Below are 24408 nucleotides of genomic sequence, written 5' to 3'. Positions count from 1 at the left end.
ATGATTTCCAATTTCATCCATGTCCCTACAAAGGACATGAACTCATCATTTTTTATGGCTGCATAGTATTCCATGGTGTATATGTGCCACATTTTCTTAATCCAGTCTATCATTGTTGGACATTTGGGTTGGTTCCAAGTCTTTGCTATTGTGAATAATGCGGCAATAAACATACGTGTGCATGTGTCTTTATAGCAGCATGATTTATAGTCCTTTGGGTATATACCCAGTAATGGGATGGCTGGGTCAAATGGAATTTCTAGTTCTAGATCCCTGAGGAATCGCCACACTGACTTCCACAATGGTTGAACTAGTTTACAGTCCCACCAACAGTGTAAAAGTGTTCCTATTTCTCCATATCCTCTCCAGCACCTGTTGTTTCCTGACTTTTTAATGATTGCCATTCTAACTGGTGTGAGATGGTATCTAATTGTGGTTTTGATTTGCATTTCTCTGATGGCCAGTGATGGTGAGCATTTTTTCATGTGTTTTTTGGCTGCATAAATGTCTTCTTTTGAAAAGTGTCTGTTCATGTCCTTCACCCACTTTTTGATGGGGTTGTTTGTTTTTTTCTTGTAAATTTGTCTGAGTTCATTGTAGATGCTGGATATTAGCCCTTTGTCAGATGAGTAGGTTGGGAAAATTTTCTCCCATTTTGTAGGTTGCCTGTTCACTCTGATGGTAGTTTCTTTTGCTGTGCAGAAGCTCTTTAGTTTAATTAGATCCCATTTGTCAATGTTGGCTTTTGTTGCCATTGCTTTTGGTGTTTTAGACATGAAGTCCTTGCCCATGCCTATGTCCTGAATGGTAGTGCCTAGGTTTCCTTCTAGGGTTTTTATGGTTTTAGGTCTAACGTTTAAGACTTTAATCCATCTTGAATTGATTTTTGTATAAGGTGTAAGGAAGGGATCCAGTTTCAGCTTTGTACAAATGGCTAGCCAGTTTTCCCAGCACCATTTATTAAATAGGGAATCCTTTCCCCATTGCTTGTTTTTCTCAGGTTTGTCAAAGATCAGATAGTTGTAGATATGCGGCGTTATTTCTAAGGGCTCTGTTCTGTTCCATTGATCTATATCTCTGTTTTGGTACCAGTACCATGCTGTTTTGGTTACTGTAGCCTTGTAGTATAGTTTGAAGTCAGGTAGCATGATGCCTCCAGCTTTGTTCTTTTGGCTTAGGATTGACTTGGCAATGCGGGCTCTTTTTTGGTTCCGTATGAACTTTAAAGTAGTTTTTTCCAATTCTGTGAAGAAAGTCATTGGTAGCTTGATGGGGATGGCATTGAATCTGTAAATTACCTTGGGCAGTATGGCCATTTTCATGATATTGATTCTTCCTACCCAGGAGCATGGAATGTTCTTCCATTTGTTTGTATCCTCTTTTATTTCCTTGAGCAGTGGTTTGTAGTTCTCCTTGAAGAGGTCCTTCATGTCCCTTGTAAGTTGGATTGCTAGGTATTTTATTCTCTTTGAAGCAATTGTGAATGGGAGTTCACTCATGATTTGGCTCTCTGTTTGTCTGTTGTTGGTGTATAAGAATGCTTATGATTTTTGTACATTGATTTTGTATCCTGAGACTTTGCTGAAGTTGCTTATCAGCTTAAGGAGATTTTGGGCTGAGACAATGGGGTTTTCTAGATATACAATCATGTCATCTGCATACAGGGACAATTTGACTTCCTCTTTTCCTAATTGAATACCCTTTATTTCCTTCTACTGCCTAATTGCCCTGGCCACAACTTCCAACACTATGTTGAATAGGAGTGGTGAGAGAGGGCATCCCTGTCTTGTGCCAGTTTTCAAAGGGAATGCTTCCAGTTTTTGCCCATTCAGTATGATATTGGCTGTGGGTTTGTCATAGATAGCTCTTATTATTTTGAGATGCGTCTCGTCAATACCTAATTTATTGAGAGTTTTTAGCATGAAGGGTTGTTGAATTTTGTCAAAGGCCTTTTCTGCATCTATTGAGATAATCATGTGGTTTTTGTCTTTGGTTCTGTTTATATGCTGGATTACATTTATTGATTTGCGTATATTGAACCAGCCTTTCATCCCAGGGATGAAGCCCACTTGATCATGGTGGATAAGCTTTTTGATGTGCTGCTGGATTCTGTTTGCCAGTATTTTATTGAGGATTTTTGCATCAATGTTCATCAAGGATATTGGTCTAAAATTCTCTTTTTTGGTTGTGTCTCTGCCCGGCTTTGGTATCAGGATGATGCTGGCCTCATAAAATGAGTTAGGGAGGATTCCCTCTTTTTCTATTGATTGGAATAGTTTAGAAGGAATGGTACCAGTTCCTCCTTGTACCTCTGGTAGAATTCGGCTGTGAATCCATCTGGTCCTGGACTCTTTTTGGTTGGTAAGCTATTGATTATTGCCACAGTTTCAGCTCCTGTTATTGGTTTATTCAGAGATTCAACTTCTTCCTGGTTTAGTCTTGGGAGAGTGTATGTGTCAAGGAATTTATCCATTTCTTCTAGATTTTCTAGTTTATTTGTGTAGAGGTGTTTGTAGTATTCTCTGATGGTAGTTTGTATTTCTGTGGGATCGGTGGTGATATCCCCTTTATCATTTTTTATTGCATCTATTTGATTCATCTCTCTTTTTTTCTTTATTAATCTTACTAGCGGTCTATCAATTTTGTTGATCCTTTCAAAAAACCAGCTCCTGGATTCATTAATTTTTTGAAGGGTTTTTTGTGTCTCTATTTCCTTCAGTTCTGCTCTGATTTTAGTTATTTCTTGCCTTCTGCTAGCTTTTGAATGTGTTTGCTCTTGCTTTTCTAGTTCTTTTAATTGTGATGTTAGGGTGTCAATTTTGGATCTTTCCTGCTTTCTCTTGTGGGCATTTAGTGCTATAAATTTCCCTCTACACACTGCTTTGAATGCATCCCAGAGACTCTGGTATGTTGTGTCTTGGTTCTCGTTGGTTTCAAAGAACATCTTTATTTCTGCCTTCATTTTGTTATGTACCCATTAGTCATTCAGGAGCAGGTTGTTCAGTTTCCATGTAGTTGATCAGTTTTGAGTGAGATTCTTAATCCTGAGTTCTAGCTTGATTGCCCTGTGATCTGAGAGATAGTTTGTTATAATTTCTGTTCTTTTACATTTGCTGAGGACAGCTTTACTTCCAAGTATGTGGTCAATTTTGGAATAGGTGTGGTGTGGTGCTGAAAAAAATGTATATTCTGTTGATTTGGGGTGGAGAGTTCTGTAGATGTCTATTAGGTCCGCTTGGTGCAGAGCTGAGTTCAATTCCTGGGTATCCTTGTTGACTTTCTGTCTCATTGATCTGTCTAATGTTGACAGTGGGGTGTTAAAGTCTCCCATTATTAATGTGTGGGAGTCTAAGTCTCTGTGTAGGTCACTCAGGACTTGCTTTATGAATCTGGGTGCTCCTGTATTGGGTGCATATATATTTAGGATAGTTAGCTCTTCTTGTTGAATTGATCCCTTTACCATTATGTAATGGCCTTCTTTGTCTCTTTTGATCTTTGTTGGTTTAAAGTCTGTTTTATCAGAGACTAGGATTGCAACCCCTGCCTTTTTTTGTTTTCCATTTGCTTGGTAGATCTTCCTCCATCCTTTTATTTTGAGCCTATGTGTGTCTCTGCACATGAGATGGGTTTCCTGAATACAGCACACTGATGGGTCTTGACTCTTTATCCAATTTGCCAGTCTGTGTCTTTTAATTGGAGCATTTAGTCCATTTACATTTAAAGTTAATATTGTTATGTGTGAATTTGATCCTGTCATTATGATGTTAGCTGGTTATTTTGCTCATTAGTTGATGCAGTCTCTTCCTAGTCTCGATGGTCTTTACATTTTGGCATGATTTTGCAGCAGCTGGTACCGGTTGTGCCTTTCCATGTTTAGCGCTTCCTTCAGGAGCTCTTTTAGGGCAGGCCTGGTGGTGACAAAATCTCTCAGCATTTGCTTGTCTGTAAAGTATTTTATTTCTCCTTGACTTATGAAGCTTAGTTTGGCAGGATATGAAATTCTGGGTTGAAAATTCTTTTCTTTAAGAATGTTGAATATTGGCCCCCACTCTCTTCTGGCTTGTAAAGTTTCTGCCGAGAGATCCGCTGTTAGTCTGATGGGCTTCCCTTTGAGGGTAACCCGACCTTTCTCTATGGCTGCCCTTAACATTTTTTCCTTCATTTCAACTTTGATGAATCTGACAATTATGTGTCTTGGAGTTGCTCTTCTCGAGGAGTATCTTTGTGGTGTTCTCTGTATTTCCTGAATCTGAATGTTGGCCTGCCTTGCTAGATTGGGGAAGTTCTCCTGGATAATATCCTGCAGAGTGTTTTCCAACTTGGTTCCATTCTCCCCGTCACTTTCGGGTACACCAATCAGACATAGATTTGGTCTTTTCACATAGTCCCATATTTCTTGGAGGCTTTGCTCGTTTCTTTTTATTCTTTTTTCTCTAAACTTCCCTTCTCACTTCATTTCATTCATTTCATCTTCCATTGCTGATACCCTTTCTTCCATTTGATCGCATTGGCTCCTGAGGCTTCCGCATTCTTCACGTAGTTCTCAAGCCTTGGTTTTCAGCTCCATCAGCTCCTTTAAGCACTTCTCTGTATTGGTTATTTTAGTTATACATTCTTCTAAATTTTTTTCAAAGTTTTCAACTTCTTTGCCTTTGGTTTGAATATCCTCCCGTAGCTCGGAGTAATTTGATCGTCTGAAGCCTTCTTCTCTCAGATCATCAAAGTCATTCTCCATCCAGCTTTGTTCCATTGCTGGTGAGGAACTGCGTTCCTTTGGAGGAGGAGAGGTGCTCTGCTTTTTAGAGTTTCCAGTTTTTCTGCTCTGTTTTCTCCCCATCTTTGTGGTTTTATCTACTTTTGGTCTTAGATGATGGTGATGTACAGATGGGTTTTTGGTGTGGACGTCCTTTCTGTTTGTTAGTTTTCCTTCTAACAGACAGGACCCTCAGCTGCAGGTCTGTTGGAGTACCTGGCCATGTGAGGTGTCAGTCTGCCCCTGCTAGGGGGTGCCTCCCAGTTAGGCTGCTCAGGGGTCAGGGGTCAGGGACCCACTTGAGGAGGCAGTCTGCCCGTTCTCAGATCTCCAGCTGCATGCTGGGAGAACCACTGCTCTCTTCAAAGCTGTCAGACAGGGACATTTAAGTCTGCAGAGGTTACTGCTGTCTTTTTGTTTGTCTGTGCCCTGCTCCCAGAGGTGGAGCCTACAGAGGCAGGCAGGCCTCCTTGAGCTGTGGTGGGCTCCACCCAGTTCGAGCTTCCCTGCTGCTTTGTTTACCTAAGCAAGCCTGGGCAATGGCGGGCGCCCCTCCCCCAGCCTCGCTGCCGCCTTGCAGTTTGATCTCAGACTGCTGTGCTAGCAATCAGCGAGACTCTGTGGGCGTAGGACCCTCTGAGCCAGGTACGGGTTATAATCTCCTGGTGCGCCGTTTTTTAAGCCCGTCGGAAAAGCGCAGTATTCGGGTGGGAGTGACCCGATTTTCCAGGTGCCGTCTGTCACCCCGTTCTTTGACTAGGAAAGGGAACTCCCTGACCCCTTGCGCTTCCCAAGTGAGGCAATGCCTCGCCCTTCTTTGGCTCGCACACGTTGTGCACACCCACTGACCTGCGCCCACTGTGTGGCACTCCCTAGTGAGATGAACCCGGTACCTCAGATGGAAATGCAGAAATCACCCATCTTCTGCCTCGCTCACGCTGGGAGCTGTAGACTGGAGCTGTTCCTATTTGGCCATCTTGGCTCCTCCTCCTTCACATTTTCCCCTTTAATTGCTCAACAATCCTAAATTGCAAACTGTCACAATTTTAATAAGAAAACCTAGGATTATTTAGGAAAGTCACACTGCTCGTGAATAATAGAGCTAGGAAACAACTTATAAGTAGGTTATCTATATCCAGAACTTTAATTCACACTGTTTTATTAGGTAGATAGATTGCCATTTTGTTCATTTGTATGTGTGTGTTTGTGTATATGTGTGGTGTGTGTGTTTTCTATATCCTTATTATGTTTATATTAAACTGTATATCCACATTCTTTCTTTCTCTCTCCCCCACCTTTCCTCTCTAAATATATGTAATTAGAAATGGAATACACATATAAATATATATAAATATTAACATATTTTATATATCATATATTAAAGACTGAGCTAACGGGACATACAATACATTTTTCTTGTTCAAGATAAAGCCTTTACCAGGTATACAAATTTGGCTAATGTTTTTTGAAATCATCTTTAGGACCTGTTTACCAAGATAATCACATTAAATAACTCTGCTTTTTAGTCTCATGGCTGCAGAATATTTTGCTCATATTAAATTATTTCTGTTACCTCTAGAATCAACTTTTGTGTTTTTTCTAGTTGAACTTGAGATGGTCCTTTAATTATTTAGTAGGTATATCTGCTTGCAATTATACTATTTTAACTGACCATGTAAGAACTCCCTGTTCACTGTTTCCATCCGTGATATTCACATATAGACTTAATAAAGAAGCATCCTATGTGTTGGCATTGGATTCAGACCCTAAATAGTGGCAACCTTTTGGCACTTGGTTTTGTATTAGCAATGATGTTTAACTTCTTGTCATCCATTTATACTTCTCCCTTTATTAATTTATGACAATAGTTATAAGCCCATCTTCCTTGCTAGAAATAAAACTGAGACCTAATTTTTGCTTATAAGGTAGAGGCAGAAACCTGCTGGGATAAGGGTGGAAATGATGATAATTCTTTTGACTAAAATAAAGACACATAAATGCAATATCTTTTGTGGAGCTGCTACAAATATCTTACCAACTATAAGTAGCCAGAGAACCAAGATAATTAGTATGGGAGGGCTGAGTGCTGAAAAGAATCCAGGCCTTTGATAGTTTTGTAGAGACGCTACATCAACCAACCCTGAAAACACTCTACCTTTAAATTGTTACATTAGACTGTACCTTTCCTTATTTTCTTGTACTTTCATTGAAAACATATGTACTTTCAGTGACACATGAACCATGTATTTCTGTGATGTCAGTAGGATATCTGTGCTCACATTTTAAATGGCCATAAATTAGACCTTTCAGTCTGCTGCAAAGAAAAAAATATAGATTTTTGTATACAGTTGTGACATAATGCTATGTTAATCCAAGAGTATATCTTAAAATATGCTGACCTTCTGTTATGTAGACTTGCTTCTTAGGTTTTTGGAGTGGTTGGTAGTAGTGGTTTTGAAATCACACCATAGATATTTATTTAACACCAACTTTATTCCAGTCACTATGCTAAACTCTAAGGATAATAACAATAAGTAAGACTCAGGGCTGGCCTTCCAGAATCACACTTTAATGAAGGAAGCAAGTATCTACTCAGGAGCTAGGTACTATGAGATTCACAGGAAAGGTGCTTAAACTAGCCTTCAGTGTGTGGAGAAAAGACTCTAAGAAGAGTACTTTCTAAGATTAGATATAAAACAATGAACAGAATTAGCCAAGTACAATGATACGGCATTTCAGACAGCATATACAAGCACTCAGAGATAGAGAGAACAATTTATATTCCATATCAACCTGAAAAAAGTCAGTATGACAATAGCATTGAGTTAAGTGACAGAGGCTGAAACAAGGGGGTGGAGGGAAGGAGAGGAACTATTACAAAATAAATCTTGTAACGCCTTAGTATGTAGTTTATGTCGTAATCTGTTTGAAGGAGGAAGTCACTGGAGAGTTTTAGCTTTATTAGAAAAGTGACATGAATACATTTATATTTTATAAAAAATCCCTTTTGATTATTGATGGACTGAAGCTAGACAATCTTAAAACAGATATATCAGTCAAGTGTACATTAAAATTTATTGAGGAAAGAGACGATGCGACCTAAACAGAGGTGATAGCATGGGGAAGAAGAAGAGTAGATGAATCTGAGCAAGTGGAGTCAAAAGAATATTAATTATGCTGCCGAATCTATAGACCCAGAGTTCATGGGAAAAAGCTGCCCTGGGAACCATACGAATATAAATAAACCTATGAAGATGTATGAACTAACCCAGCAATGGAATAAGTGAGGTTTTGTTTGTTTTATAAGTAAAAGAAAAAAATAAAAGGCTAAGCACAGGTCTTTTAAAAATATCAACATTTAAGAAGAGACAGAATGAAGCAAAACAGCCCAAGTAAGTAGACAAAACACTAAAAGAGATGTAATGAGAATTTAAACATTTATTTCAGGAAGATGGAAGGAGGCAATGGTGTCAGATGAAGTACCAGTTCATGTGTGGGAAAAAAACAAAAACAAAAACTGAGAAATGTTGATTAGTTTTAGCAAAAAGGAGGTCACTGGTGACCTTGGGAATAGCAGTTGCAGTGGGGTAGTGTGGGAAGAATACAAATTAGAAAAGTTTTAGGAATGAATTAGAGTAAATTAGGGGAGACAAAACTCAAGCAACTAATGTGAAGGGAAAAAGAGAGGTTATTAAGTAGAGGGGACAACTAGTGTCGGCCAAGAGCTTTGCACTGATGTATGAGTTGTCAAGATTTCTGACTACGTACCCAAGAACTGTCAGTGCAAACCAGGACTTATGCTTGCATACACTATTTACCAGACACAGATTGGTACCTATTTTGCATTTAGAATGATACTCAAACCACAGCAGCATGCTGACTCAGCACAGAGATTCATACTTGATGGAGAGTTTCTCTCAAGTGTGCATACAAAGTGCAATGTTAGGCATACAGTCATTCTTCAATAAACATCCACATGACATAAAGGACTGAGTATATTAATCTTCAGTTACCTATCATTTCATAAAAATCAATTCAAATCCTTTGTTTTCTTTACTTGTAATTTTTTCCCCAAATGCTGGCTGTACATTAGTCTAAGATAATGTTATATCACTATTTCAAATAATTCAATTTAAATATCTTATTATTAGATGTTCTCTGGAATTCATCTTTAGGGAAACACATACATGTTTTTTACAAAAAACTAAACCAGATGGCTTTTTCAATCTGAACTGTGTGTACTAAATAAGAAATGTTCATCCTGGCCCATTTTCATGCCTTTTTATTGTTATTACTATTGCTACTATGATAGCATACATTATTTGAAAAACATAAAATAAATTAATATCAAAGATCACTTGAGAATAAAATATCCAGTTCTATATAAGAACATTTAGTTAATCCATTACATAATACATATTATAAACTTGTATATAGTAGAAAATAAATCACAAACTTTTGAAGTCATAATAGAATAAAACAAACAGAGCTGAGCTGTCTTTAACTAATTTTGATATCAAGAAATGCTGTAAAATGAATATATACATATACTTACTGCAATTTTATTTCACAAGGAAACATAGAGGATAATTCAGCTCAAAAAATAGTTATTTTCATGAGTTTTTCTTTAAATTATGAATATTTTTAGATGCTCATATCATACCTATTTAGAAAGGGAATTCCTCATCAAATTCAAAAGAAAAAAAAACTGTAAGTGAAATTGTGTTCCTCTGCTTTGCTATTAACAAGCATGCTTAATTCACCCTTCTTTGTAGTTGTAGTAGGAAGAAATTGTCCTGGAATTCACCAACAAAATATCAAGTCCAACCTGCTGCAACTGTGAAACCTAGTAACTCAGAGGAATCAAAGTTTCTACTCCTTGAAACCCAGCAAGGCTGTCACCTATCAAGGGCTGCACGTTCTGAGTCCTTGTAACAAAGATCTGAAGAATAATGTAATGTGTCATTAGCATCAAAGTGTCTGCTAGCCTATAATATTGGTTTTGATTTAAATGTGTTAAGGACTGGCCCCTTGGCTTGCTTCCAAATTCCTAGTTGCTTACTGAGTAAGCACCAAAACTTCATCATATGAATTTACCTCTTTGAAAACAGACTTGCAATATAAGCTGCTTATGAAGAAAACTGTTTCCTGCAAAATACCACTTTCCTTTCTAAAACCCATTTAATTCACATTGCACCACAAGGGCAGTAGTCATGCAAAATTCGTAACACTACATATGATACAACAGAATAAATCTAAGTTTAAAAAATCTAAAACAGAATAACCTAGAGACTGCCTCAGCGATTACCTGCCTCATTGAATCTTTTCACCACTGCTGGCAGATTACAGCTGTTGATTCTACAAATTATTAAAATTTTACCTATAATGTTATAGGAAATGCCATGTACTGACTGCTGTATGGGATCAGGGAGTGTTTTTCTCTCCACATAACATCAAAGAGCATTTCACAGAGTCCAGATATAGGTGTTCTGTGTTAGTAAGTGGTGACATTCCCAGTCAAATCCTCACCTTCAAACTTGTGAAATTTATTTTCTCCTCTTATCCAGCTGCCAATTATTTGTTTTTCTCCTTGACACACACATTAACATGTACACACATACTCATTGATTCAATACCAGAGTGGCTGAGGGCAACTCTTTATTTGGCATTCCTTGTTGATGCATTAATAAACAAATAGGCAATGTGTAGGTGGGACACTTGTATTCGGCTTTCTTCTCAATCTGTTCACGTTTTATTTCATTCAACCACAGCATAACCCTCCAAGTTAGGTTCATTTTCCCCATATTTATCTGAAAAATTACTGAAGGTGAGAGAGAATAAATAGTCTAAGGACAGAGAGTGAATGACCAAGTTAAGGTTTAAACCAAAACACACTGGCATCAGATCTTGTGTTCTCAAGTACTCTGTTACACTGTTTCTCCTTCCAAATCTGACCACATTTGAAGTAGTTGATAATATATCTTATGTTAATTTATTTGAGAAAAAAAAATTTCTTGAACTCTTCTGTGAATGTTATCTTAGCCAATCACCAAAATAAGAATAGATAACAAGCTGATATTTATTTGTTAAATAAGTGTTGGATTTTTAACTTTAAAATTTTTCCATACACATAAATAATCAAAATGGGACCATCTTGCTGAAACTGGAAATCTTTAGTAAGTTATTTAACCCCCCTCCCCACCCCCCTCCTTTTTTTTTCTTTTTTGGAAGAGTCTCGCTTGTCGCCCAGGCTGGAGTACAGTGGTGCTACCTCGGCTCACTCGGCCTCCCGGGTTCAAGTAATTTTCTTGCCTCAGCCTTCTGAGTAGCTGGGATTCCAGGCACGTGCCACCATGCCCAGATAATTTTTTTTGTATCTTTAGTAGAAATGGGGTTTTGCCATTTTGGCCAGGCTGATCTCAAACTCCTGACCTCAAGTGATCACCCCGCCTTGGCCTCCCCAGGTGCTGGAATTACAGGCATGAGCCACACTTAACCCCTTTAAGCTTTGATTTTATAATGTCTAATGACATTTGTCTTTCTTAGAAGGCTGTTACTTGGTATTAAATAATATCATTATGAGCATATTCATTGTCAACAATAAATTTCTATACAAATGCAGTATACTATTGTTATATTGCCAAAATGAATGTTAGAATTCTATACTCTATATTAACTGGGTGAATCTAAGATAATTTTAAATGAAAGAGGACTAAATACCCTGTATATCACTTATATGTTCAGAGGAATTCAAATACATAGGTTCTGAGGTTCCTCAGTTCTACTTAGTAATATAAAGACATTAATTATTAACATTTAGATTGTGATGATTGTTGTATATACTTGATTTCCAGAATTAGATTCTTTGATTAGTTAAACCCTCTGCCTTACAATAAGCCAATCCTTTGTTCATGTTACATGGGTAGTTACATAGGCAGATGATTAGAAAGGCAGAATGTAACCCACTGGTTAGGTACACAAATATAATAAGTAGGAGTTTTGCTCTACCCCAAGTATATTGAGAATTCATAAAAAGAATCAAAACATTTTTAATGGATCTTGCCTAAGGATAAGTTATCTCTTTTAGCTTAAAAATTGCTTTGTGCCAGAAAAGTTCTCTTTTCAAATATGTGCAAAATATCATCTCTGCCACTTCTTAAGAAAATAATTTGCTAAAGGGAATGTTTTAGAAAGTTTCTATTAGTGAGAAAAATCTGATTTATAATCTCCACAGATTTCTAACACATTATATCTGATTACCAGACCATCGATGATATTAAAACTCGAGGCATAAATTTTTCGTCAGGGTTTTATTTCAATTTGACTCGGCTTTTCTACCACCTCAACTATAGTAGACATGCATTACTGCTGATGATTGTGTTGACCCTGAGAAAATGCAGTGAGGGAGGGGATGAACTGTTCATAATATAATGGAAATTACTTTTCCCATTTGGCACATAAATTAGAAAAAAAGTAAAAAAAAAGAGGGAGTGTTTGAAGTAGTCATCTGTTAAAGGTCAAATTTCCAGAGTCATCTTTGCTACAAATCTGGGGAAACACATTATTCAAAATCTTTTGTTTTACCCTGCAAGTGGCAGAGGTGAAATTCCTTTTGTGTTGCTCAGAGATTTTCTCTTTGGAGTTTTTCCTTTCCCATGTAAGCACATGAAAGTGCAATTTATTTCTGTGTTTTGTGTTCCTTTTCCTGATCAGACTGGCAAACGATATGTTGGCATCATCAGCTTCTCCTTTGTGACAAATTCTGATTTTCTACTTCGTAATTAGATCAACTTACACTGGACACATTTGTTTTCCTCCAGAAGATGACTAGTTGAACTGAAATTTGTTTACACAAACACTGTAATTTAAGTGCTAATAATGCCTTTGAGTTAAAGGATGGATGTAATTGAAAAGGTCAAAACCTGTTTGACTTCCTTTAAATGTTTGATAGATTGTTCACTTATATTTATGTTATCTGAAATGCCAAGACATTTGCCCTTTTCATGTAGAGTGTAGGGCTGTTCATTAATATTTTTTCTGGCATCCATTCATTCTAAAACATTAAACAATGCCCAGAATAACTATGTGTTTCTAATAGTTAGTAAGAGGTAGTTCCTACCTTCAAAAAGCACACATTCTGATAGAAGAAAACAACTACTTAGTAACAAGTAATAACCACCATTTTTAGTGCTTTTTTATTCATTCAACACACATTGGTAAAGTACCTATTATATACTAGACACTATCATAGGATGTAGACACGTACATAAAGCCAACTGAATCCTTGCCTTTTGTGTACCTTGCATTCTATTGGGGAGCAATCGCAGTATTTCAGATTCTGATTAGCTAGATTGACATTGTCTCTTTCCATGGGAATTTGCAAGGTTGGCAGAATTTGAGGGTGGTGGAAGAACAGAAGCATTTTCTCCTCCCTGCAATAAAGACATTATTTCATGTTGCTCATACTGAAAAGACATCTACATATCCATATTGTGTTTTTTAACACTGTGCTTTGCTGAAAGTTATATATAAGCTTATATAAGTAAAATAATGTTTCCTACCATATAATCCAAGTTCTTCTTCATCACATTCACCATGAAGCTTTTCCCAACTGTCCCTGACAGAAGTTTATTCCATTTTAAGATGCTCATCTTGTTTCTCACATGTATATAATTATGTACTTCCTTATACCATTACTAGATTGTAAGCTACTTATGGGCAAGAAACTATGTTGTAGTCATTATTCTATTATGTATAGAACTTAACACAGGGCATGGCTTATACTGAATGAATATTAAGTTGAAATATAACCAATGTAAACTAAGAATTAGAACAAGAATACACACATGCACCACAATATTCTTCATTCTTTGTCTCCAATTTCCAATTTGAATTTTAGCATAATTTTGGATCACATGCCTTTGTCCACATAAATACCTTATATTTTCTATATTCTCCCAACCTAGTAGACACACAACTACAGTTTCTGATTTCTGTAACTGAACAATTTTTCATGAGAACAAAGAAAAAACATTGGATTGAAATATGCTGTTTATTGTATTAATAGAAATATATTTAAGCATTATTCTTGCAACTTAATGTTTTAAGACATTAAGCATTTCTAAATTTACTTAGATTGCTGTATTTTTGTGAATGCAATTACCTATATCATTATTTGAGAGAGAACAGCTATAGTAAAATTAATTATTAATTATTTTAACTTTGTTATTTATTTGCCTTCTAATTTATTTGAACTTCCTTATGATCATTAATATTCAGATTGATCATTAATTTATACATTATAATAGTTATAGTATCTGAAGCCAAATCTTAGAAAAAGCATCAAACTAATTATTTTCTCTATCCAAATCTGCACACATTTCATGATCCCTCCAGACATAAGAAGCCACAAGTTCACATTTTCTTGACAATGGCTTTGATAATCCCAGATAATATTTACCAGCTAGTAGATATTTGTTCCCTGAAGAGTTAGTCAGTTGACAGGCTGTATTTGTTTAGTTTCACTTTGCTGATCTTAACAAGAATTCTTCTAGCTGTAGTCAATATCTAAGTACAGTAATGACATACACCTAACTGTTCCTTGCTGACTAAATGTTTTTTCTTTTAGTTTTAAATTAGAGTCTTACATACATAAAGAGAAAACAGGATTTATCAGCATAAGAAATTTTTTTCACAGATGCAAATCCTTATTTCTCTTACATAGAAAATACTGGGGGACTAATACAGTGTTTATTCTATTAGAGTGCAGAAAAATCCTGTAAATGTGAGAATTCTCTGATTCCTGCTTCTCCCCAAAAGAAGTTCCCCTGATTCATTGAAAGCTGCAGAAACTCTCTTTGTGTGTTTGAAGGGTGTTTTCTTAGTTCAAGCCAAATATATTTATTCCACTGGCTTAGATAAATATTGCTACAAAAATATTTATTGTATGCATTTTAGATTTGTTTATCATCAAATATATAGATATGAGGCATATTGAATTAAAATTATCTATAGATAAAATAGAGGTGCACTCAGGTAAAATTTTAGACTCCTAATCTTCCCTGAGGAATACTGATTCCCTTTGGTTTTAGCCTCTATTTCTATTAGATATTAGTTTTTACTCTCTCTCTCTCTTTTATTTTCTTTTTTTGGTCTACAGAAAAGTCAATAGATAGAAGTGATGAATGTGGACATGTAGTTTCCAAGTAAAACTGTAGCCATGTGGCTCAGAGCAGCAACAATGTCTTATGTATCCTTTGTACCCCAACATCTGATGTGGTACTTGATGCATAATGTAGTCCAATAAATATTGAAGTGAATAAGCTATACAAGGTCATAGGCAAGATATAATGAAACAATATGCTATTATACTTGAAAAAAGAGGTACATGAGGAATATTAAAAAGCGATGATTCAGAAACTTGAAACAGGAAACTCTAACCTGATATTAAAATGGGGAAATAATCTGGTTTATATTTCTAGCTGTACTACTACATCATTTAATTCCATTAGGAAATACGGGTGTCAAAATATTTATCATATTCTTCCCTTCTGCCATCATAGACACAAAATGATGTTTCTACATCAGGATAGAGAATCCTTGGTATCAGATATTTCTATTTTTGCACTGTGTCCTCTCAAATACATTTACGGAAATATTAAAATTTTGGAATTACATTCGAATGTGGACTCATGACAGATACCAATGATGTAATGTTAAGTAAAGGCAATTAGGGCAATATATTATGAGAATAACTATATTTAGCAAGAAACTAAATATGAAAATGTATTTTATACGTGTGCTACAATACTGAAATCTGATTCACAATACTAGAATTGCCACTGTGGACCTATCAAGAATTCACTTACATGGGAGCCAAGTCACTTGGAGTATAGCTACTCCATCCTCAAGAAACTTACTGCTGGTTTTAAATGGATGGGTGTGATTATAAAACAATCGTATTTAGAAAATCACCTGTGAGTAACTGGGAACACATGTTAACCTTTAGAAGAATATGACAGCGGCCAGACGCAGTGGTTCACGCCTGTAATCCCAGCACTTTGGGAGGCAGAGGCCGGCAGATCACCTGAGGTTAGGAGTTCTAGACCAGCCTGCCCAACATGGCAAAACCCAGTCTCTACTAAAAATACAAAAAATTAGCCGGGCATGGTGTCAGGTGCCTGTAATGCCAGCTACTCAGGAGGTTGAGTCAGGAGACTCGCTTGAACCCGGGAGGTGGAGGTTGCAGTGAGCCGAGATTGTGCCACTGCACTCCAGCCTGGGTGACAAGAGTGAAACTCTGTGTCAAAAAAAAAAGAAAAGAAAGAAGAAGACGGATATGACAGCAGTGCTGCTAAACAAGACATGACATTCTCTGCCCATATTCATTGGAATATGAGGTGGACATTTTCTAAGCGCTGAGAGAAAAAAGTTCCTGGGGGACATGTATTCAGTGGGCATCATAGCAGCATCTCAGCTTTATTACATCCTCAGACAGGCTTCAGAATCCAAGGAAATGGAAAGAACAGTGGCACAGGGAGTCTCAGAAGATAAAATTATGAGCCTGTCCTGGAGAGGAAGAAAATCGTAGAAGCCACATGGTAACCAAGGAGACTATTTTGTGAATAGGAGAGACACTTCCTGGGAAAAAGCAAAACAAGACGGGAAGGCATTCGAGGAGACTGTAGATATTAAAATGAGTAGATTGTGGTAGTCCAGAGAAAGCCATTTTGATATATTACTTCCACATTGGCATAATAAAAGGAAACATAAGTTGTATATGTTTAAACATACATAGGAAAAAAAGAAAATTTGGAATTGTTTACCCAAAAATAATAAATAGCAATGTTAACACTATGGTGCCAAATTTATATATTTTTTATCTTGAAAATTGTCTGTACTACAGTTATATTTATTTTCTCATTTTAAAAATGCTTCTGCCTACTTGTAATACAATTTTAAAAGAAATAAATCAAGCTAGTCAAAACTACCATAATTCCAATAACTTATGCTCTGACCACCTCTGCATCTCACTTGTATTTGTTTGTCACTCCATCTGATTATCCTAAGTTCCTATTTTTTTTTTTTTTGAGATGGAGTCTGTCTCTGTCGCCCAGACTGGAGTGCAGTGGTGCAATCTCGGCTCACTGCAACCTCCACCTCCTGGGTTCAAGTGATTCTCCTGCCTCAGCCTTCCAAGTAGCTGGGACTACAGGCGCATGCCACCATGCCCGGCTAATTTTTTGTATTTTCAGTAGAGACAGAGTTTCACCTTGGTTAGACAGGATGGTCTCGATCTCCTGACCTCGTGATCCACCCGTCTCGGCCTCCCGAAGTGCTGGGATTACAGGCGTGAGCCACTGCGCCCGGCCAATTATCCCAAGTCCTAAAGGATGATTTCTGAACTCACGATGGTTTTCAAATGCTAATTAGAAACATTTGGAATAATTTTGGAATAATTTTGACATACACAGAATAATTTCATTCAAAATGACTAGAGTAGACAATCAAATTCATACCCTACAACCAAATATGCCATGAGGTCCCATAGGAACTATTTCTTAGATCCCTTCCTTAAACGCCTACCCTCATTACATATTAGTAGCAAATGTATTTGAGCTACAAAAAGATGGATTTGTTTTTCAATATTTAAACTGACTTTATTCATTCCTTTTTAAATTTTTAAATGTAAGTTCTAAAATAATTTGATCTGTTGGAAATCCCAGGGAGTTAAGCAGCTGACCCTTCCTTAAAACATGAAGGAAGCAGTGGCCATCTGGTGATGTTAATGATGCAAAAATTTAATACGAGTTCATGAACCTTGTCATCAAGTGATTCAAAACATTCTCAGATATTTATATTGTGTGTATGTCAGAGGTTTGGGATTGTGTAGGCGAGTGGTAGTATTTAGGGTAATGAGTAGTCAAGAGGTTATTTTATGTCTGAAACAGTTTACTGTCAGGAATCTGTTTATTTTCAGACACAGAAAGGTCCCATTAGCCATTGTTGTCATGATTGAAGAAAACTGATGTTAACAAAAGAAGGAAATACGTAACAAAGAACTATGAATGTTTGAATGTTTCATTAGAATCCAATTACACTAAATTCGGTTGTAAGCAAAGGGCTGTTTCATTTTATTTTTCCCTTTCCCAGCCCTTTCAGAGTACCAAAGTATCTTCTCTTCCATTCTATCCCATTGTGTGAGACCTAGATTATGACTATTTACATTCAAATTTTTGAGTGTCAACCCTGTGCTAAGCACTGTTCTAAAGTCTGTGGATATATCAGAAAGCAAAACAAAGACGCTCTTGTGGTGCTTTATGTTCTAGGGAATCTATGTGGAAAACAATGAAAAAATAATTTCACCAGGTCATGACAGGTCCTAAGAAGAGAATAAATTAGGATAAGGAAGGAAAATGACTATTTTAGATAGTATGTTAAATGAAGATATCTCTAACAGGGTGGCTTTTGAAAGAAGTGATATCCAAACACCCAGGTAAGAATATTTTAGGCACAGAGAACAAAGTCTTTGAAGTGCTGAACTGAAGGAGGCCATTGGATATGTAGTGAAACCAATACAGAAATAGTAAGTAAGGTGAGAGATGATGGTGGCTTAACCAGGACCTTAGCAACAGAGCTAATGGAAAGTGCTTGAATTCTACCTGTAGTATGTAGACAGTGATTCTAGTTTAGGATTCAATGCTGGGCCACTGCATTATTTGGAAGTTTTAAAAATGAGGAAAAGTCAAAAAAGTAGACTAAAAATAGCATTTATTGAGAAAGAGAAGAAAAAAAAATGACATCTTTGATGCCAAGTAAAGAAAACAAAAAGCATGTAGTGATGAAATGTGTCAAAAGCTGAGGAGATGATTTAGATAAAGTCTGGAAAAAATTTTTAAAGACCCCTGGATATGTCAGCCTGGATGTGAGTAACGGCTTTGACAGGAAGATTTGCAATGAAGTTTAAAGTTCACTGAAAGGAGTTTAAAGAGTGGATAAAGACAAAGTGAAGTGATAAATATAAACTACAAGTTAGAGGAGTGTGCATGTGTTACTATAAAGAGGAGCACAGAAAGAGAGCACTAGTAGGAGTGGGTTGCGGGATCCAAAGAAGTTCTTTTTCGAGAAACATTATATAATACTATATTCTGATATGGACATTATAGTAGAGAGGAGAGAATTTAAAAACTTTTGACTATGCTGAAAAGAAAGGAGAAGTCCAACTGTAAAAGAGATGTCTGGGAGTGTGTGTAAGCAGATGAAATCAGATCATAAAGTAGGAGAATTGGTTTTAGGAACATGATTCCTCTACTTTAATAGGAGAAATGACAAAATACATAGCTGACTCTGAATGTAGGTTAGTAGATTTTGTCATTTGGGTTGTGGTGAGGGCAGTAATCTGAAAGCCTTTATCTAATTTATCCTATTTTCTCAGTAAAACAAAGAACAAAAGTATCAGATAAGACAGAGAGTAGAGAGAGGAAATGTTGGAAGTTTAAGAAGATGAAGATATAAGTTTTACCAGTGGGGGGTTATTTCTAGGTGTTAAGAAGGAAGGGAAATGAGAAATGAGTTGACACAGATTTTCTTACCAGTAAATACAGATTCCCAGGAACTCAATTTCATACACTGTATTCCAGCCATATTGATTTTTTCATACTTTTTAAATATACCTCACATTTTAAGACTTTGCAAATTCTATGGTTCTGATAGGGGAGTTATGTAACTTTTAATCATTCTTCCCACCTCAATTTAAATTCCAAGAAGGCTTCCCTGTGCAAACCCCAAAATCACCACTGTCCTATCACTTATTATATTATAGTACATATACTTCTTTTCTTTATATCAGCAACTGCACTTTTTTTTTCATGTTGATATGACATGTCCAGTAGCTATGGGTAAAATATTGCATATTATAAAATTATATAGATCTGTTATTACATGCAAGTGCCTTGTTTTTTGCTTCCTCCCAGCGAAGAGATACAATTGACTTCTTCTTTTCCAATTTGGATGCTTTTTATTTGTTTGTCTTGCCTGATTGCTTTGGCTAGGTCTTCCACTACTATGTTTAATACGAGTGTTGAAAATAGCATCCTTGTCTTGTTCTAATTTTCAGAGGAAATGCTTTCAACTTTTCCCCATTCAATATGATGTTAGCTGTGGGTGTGTCATATATGGCCTTTGTTATTTAGAGGTATGTTCCTTCAATGCCTAGTTTGCTGAGGAGTTTTATCACAAAAAGATATTAAATTTTATCAAATGATTTTTCTGCATCTACTGAGATAATTATATGATTTTTGTCCTTCAATCTGTTGATGTGCTGTATCACATTGATTGATTTTCATGTTGAACCACCCTTGTATCTGGGAAATATATCACACTTTATCATGGTGCATTGTCTTTTTCATGTGCTGATGGATTTGGTGTAGTAATGTTTTGTGGAGGAGTTTTGCATCTATGTTCATCAGGGATATCATCCTGCAGTTTTCTTTTTGTGTTATGTCCTTGTCTGATGTTTAGTATTGGGGTGATGTTGGCCTCATAGAATGAGTACAGAAGAATTCCTTCTCTTTCAATTTTTTTGAAATAGTTTCAGGAAGATTGATATTAGTTTCTCTTTGTTTGACTGGTCGAATTTCACTGTGAATTCATCCAGTCCTGGGCTTTTCTTTGTTTGGAGACTTTTTTATTACTGATTAAATTTCCATGCTTGTTGTTAATCTGTTCAGGTTTTCCATCACTTCCTGATTCAGTCTTGATAAGTTGTACTTTTTAAATAATTTACCCATTTTCTCCAGGTTTTCCAGTTTGTTAGCATATAACAGTTGTTCCTAATACTCTCTGATGATCTTTTATCAGTTATAAAATCTCTTTTTTGTCAGTTATAAAATCTCTTTTTTTCATTTCTGATTTTATTTTCTTTTGGATCTTCCTTTCTTGGTTATTCTAGCTAGTTATTTATCAATTTTATATTTTTGAAGAAACAACTTTTCATTTTATTGATCTTTTGTATTATTTTTTAATTCTCTATTTTGGTTTCTTTATGCTCTGATCTTTACTATTTCCTTCCTTCTGCTAGTTTTGAACTTGCTTTGTTCCTGCTTTGTGAATTCCTTAATGTACAAAGTTAGACTGTTATTTGATATATTTCTACATTTTTGATGTAGGAATATATTGCTATACACTTTCCTCTTAACACTGCCTTTGCTGTATCCCACAGGTTTTGGTATGTATCATCGGTTTCAAGCATTTTTAAATTTTCTGCTTAATTTCTTTATTAACCCAGTGATTGTTCAAGAGCATGATGCCTAGTTTCCACATATTTGTATACTTTCCAAAGTATTTCCTGTTGTTGATTTCTAGTTTTACTCCACTGTGGTCTGAGAAGGTATTTGACTTAATTTTGATTTCTTTAAATTTATTTAGACTTGTTTTATGGTGTAACATATGGTTTACTCTAAGTAATGCTACATGTGCTGATTAATGACTGTATATTCTGCAGTTTTGGGATAGAATGTTTTCTAAATGTCAATTACATCCATTTGGTCTAGAGCCTGGTTTAAATCCCTTTTTTTTTTCATTGATTTTCCTGCCTAGATGATCTATCTAAAGCAGGCAGTGGGGTGTTGAAGTCCCCTACTGTTATTTTATGGAGTCTATCTTTTTATTTAGATCTAGTAATATTTGCTTTATAAATCTGGGTACTCCAGTGTATTTAGAATTGATATATCCCCTTGACTGATTGATCTCTTTATCATTATATATAGTGACTTTCTTTGTCTTTTTTTCAGTTTTCGACTTACAATCTGTTGGGATGGCAGATGGGCAGTCTTCAGACCCCCGTGGTGGCAGAGGTGGGATGAGTGTACCTGTCTTGGGATCCGTAGTGTTAGTGGGTGGCTTTGCTGGCCATAGTGTTAGTGGGTACCCATGGGCCAATTCTTGGACCTCCAGTTGTTTTGCTTAAATGCTGGTAGTAGTGGCAGTTGTTGGCCAGGTTTTGGGCAGATTCTCAGCACCCTGGGCATCTGGTGTGATGTGGTCAATGGCTGAGGTAATGGTGGAGCAACTCACTGGCACACAAGTGGTAGTGCTAGTGATAGTAGTGACTGCAACAGGGTGGGTAGGCCAAGGCCCCATTTCACTGGTGCTGTGTGCACATCAGTGCAAGCTATGGTAGTCTGGGCAAGTTGGGTTTGCGGGACCTCAGACCTTGGAAGGAGTGTTAGAAGGAGTGTTCAGGCACCAACAGGGCTAGAATGGGCTGGACAACTTTTAGGCCCCTGGATCGTGAAAACATCATTACAAAGTGAACTGGACTAGGCCGCAGTCTCATCCTCGGGCCCCCAGTAGTGAATTCAGGGACTGGCTATCTTAGGCAGGGGCAGGGTGGTTCTCAGGCTGCTGAGTGAGTAATCAGGTGTGGGTACACCGCGGGCCTGCCTCTAGGGAGGTTAAGGCACTCACAGTGGAAGCAGGCTAGCGAGGTAGCTGTGGGTCATGTGGTTTCTTGGTGCCTTGGTATCACAGTAGCCTGCAGTAGCTATGGTAGAATTTGCTCTTGAAGTGTGTGAAAGTGCCTGACCTCCCCTACCCTTTTTTGTCCTTGGAGTAGCAGTGGCAGCATCTGCACTAGCCCCAGGGCAAGACATAGACTTTTGGAAACTGGGCTCAGAATGGAGCTGCCTGTGGACTTGCCACTGGGGAGGATGGCAATCCTTTCAGCTGGAGCAGCACAGGCAGGTAGCTGTGGGAATTGCAGTTTGGTCATGTCTTGGTTCCTCAACAACCCTCAGCAGCAATACTGGGATTTGTTCATGGAAGTTCCCAGTTTCTCCTCTATCTTTTTGGCCCAGCCACAGCAGCATTGGCTTCCTTTGGGGACTTGGATCTCAGAATAGTAGCAAGGTGCACCTGCTCAGGGTTCGGATGCCTGTGGGACTCCATATGTGTTCCCTTTCTCGAACAATGCCTCTGTGCAATCTCTAGGCATCTCCCTCTCTTAGCCTTGAAGCCCACAGAAGTTGAGGAGTTCTCTCATAGTTAGGATTGTAAAATGGTATAGCAGGAGTGTGGAGTTGTGGGTGTCTTTCTTTTGCCATTACCTCACATCCGGAAGCTTCTTCCAGCTCCCAGACAATCCCTACCGATTGACTTGCTTCTCTTCTCTCTCTTGCTTATTTAATCTTGACATTAACCTTCTCTACAAAGAAGAGTACAAGTTAAAATAGCCAGATCAAAAGTAAAATCTCTCTGTGATATGTATAGATTTTAGAAAAGAAACAACTAGGAGGTTAAAAAGGAATAATATTATAATGGAGTTTCAAAATCTTAAAAGTTCATTTTGAATTTGATCATTTCTAAAGAGATTAAAATTAAGAATAGTTCGTCTTTGAGCTAGCTGAGATTCGTTTTTTATGGTGTTCCATAATTAACTCAAACATGTTATTTAAACTTTGACTTCCATACAAATATAAAGGTATAATTTAGGTGGCTAGAAAGACTTTTCAGTAAAACAATATGCCAATGAGAGACTTTTTTTCTTATTTCGTTCAACGTCAGGAAAATATAATAGAAAAATCTGTCACTTTTGATGGAGTGCAGAGTATAATTAAATTTAGTCTTTCTTGAGACCTTTGTTTCAATTTGATTTTCAGTTAACTAAAGCTCATTGTTTAGTTCAAAAACTCGTAAATTTGGTTTCCTATCTGCACAAAGAGACACATTAAAGCACCATACCAGATTTTTAAATGCATTTTCAATTCTTTGTGATCTGTATTGGAGCTTTCCTTCATTTAGAGCTGATTCTGATTTAAAAGAAAAATGTGAATTTTGACCTCATATTTTTCTTTCTCAGAGAGAGAGCAAAGCTTATATTTTCAGTTTTTATACTGTGGATTATGTCTGTATGATATGTACTAGAACAGAGTTTCTTTGAAAATGTCTATTTCTGGTTTTACATTGTTTATCACAACACCACTACAGTCAGCAATTATTTAAGATCCTGAATAATTCTCTAATGAACATAGTTTATCACAAATACTGTTCTTATGTGTGTATGTTTGTATATGTGCATGTATATAGTGTTGTTAAAGAAAACAAAGCCTTAGACAAATTAAATTTAGCAGAGTTTATTTGAACAAAGAACAAGACATGAATCCTGCAGCCCTTAGAACCAGAAGAGATTCAGACAGCTTCACATGGCAATGTGGGCAGGTAGTATTTGTAGATAGGAAAAGGAAGTGACATACAGAAACAGCTTGAGTGGTTACAGCTAGGTATTTGTTTTATATGGACATGGTCTGATCAGTGACAGCCTGTAATTGGCTGAAGCTTGGCTGCTATGATTGGCTGAGACTCAGCTACTTGTTACAAGAATATACTCTTAAGTCAGGTTGCTGCTTGTTTATAAATACTAACTTAGATTGCAGGTCACTATGTACAGAGGCAGCTTTAGGACATAACTAATTTAACAATTCCCTTCTTTTGGTCAGCCTCTCAGTTTTGAGAGATTGACCAAATACTTGGGCATGATGCTACTCTCAATCACTATAGTGAGCTTGTTTTGTCCTCAGTATGGAATTCACAATTGATGACATAAAGAATGCTTCTTTATATTATCTCCATTTTTTGTGTCACTTAACCAGAGTGAGGCC

At 36.8% G+C, this 24408-nt stretch overlaps 1 protein-coding gene across 8 annotated transcripts in view; it reads left to right on the top strand.

Moving 5' to 3' along the window:
• The window catches only part of MGAT4C (MGAT4 family member C), a 480138-nt gene that overhangs the window by 199711 nt on the left and 256019 nt on the right, over nt 1–24408 (top strand). For 3 of the 8 annotated variants that reach the window (XR_010135806.1, XR_008512018.2, XR_008512017.2), the window contains exon 3: nt 9529–9818. The exons of the other annotated variants lie outside the window; for them this stretch is intronic. The gene's annotated coding sequence lies outside the window, so the exon portion shown is untranslated. The remainder of the gene's footprint in view (nt 1–9528; nt 9819–24408) is intronic. 8 annotated transcript variants of the gene reach the window in all.

Source organism: Pongo abelii, chromosome 10 (genome assembly GCF_028885655.2).
Source record: "Pongo abelii isolate AG06213 chromosome 10, NHGRI_mPonAbe1-v2.0_pri, whole genome shotgun sequence".
In the NCBI taxonomy this organism is placed as follows: domain Eukaryota; kingdom Metazoa; phylum Chordata; class Mammalia; order Primates; family Hominidae; genus Pongo; species Pongo abelii.
This window is presented reverse-complemented; position numbering and strand designations above follow the sequence as displayed.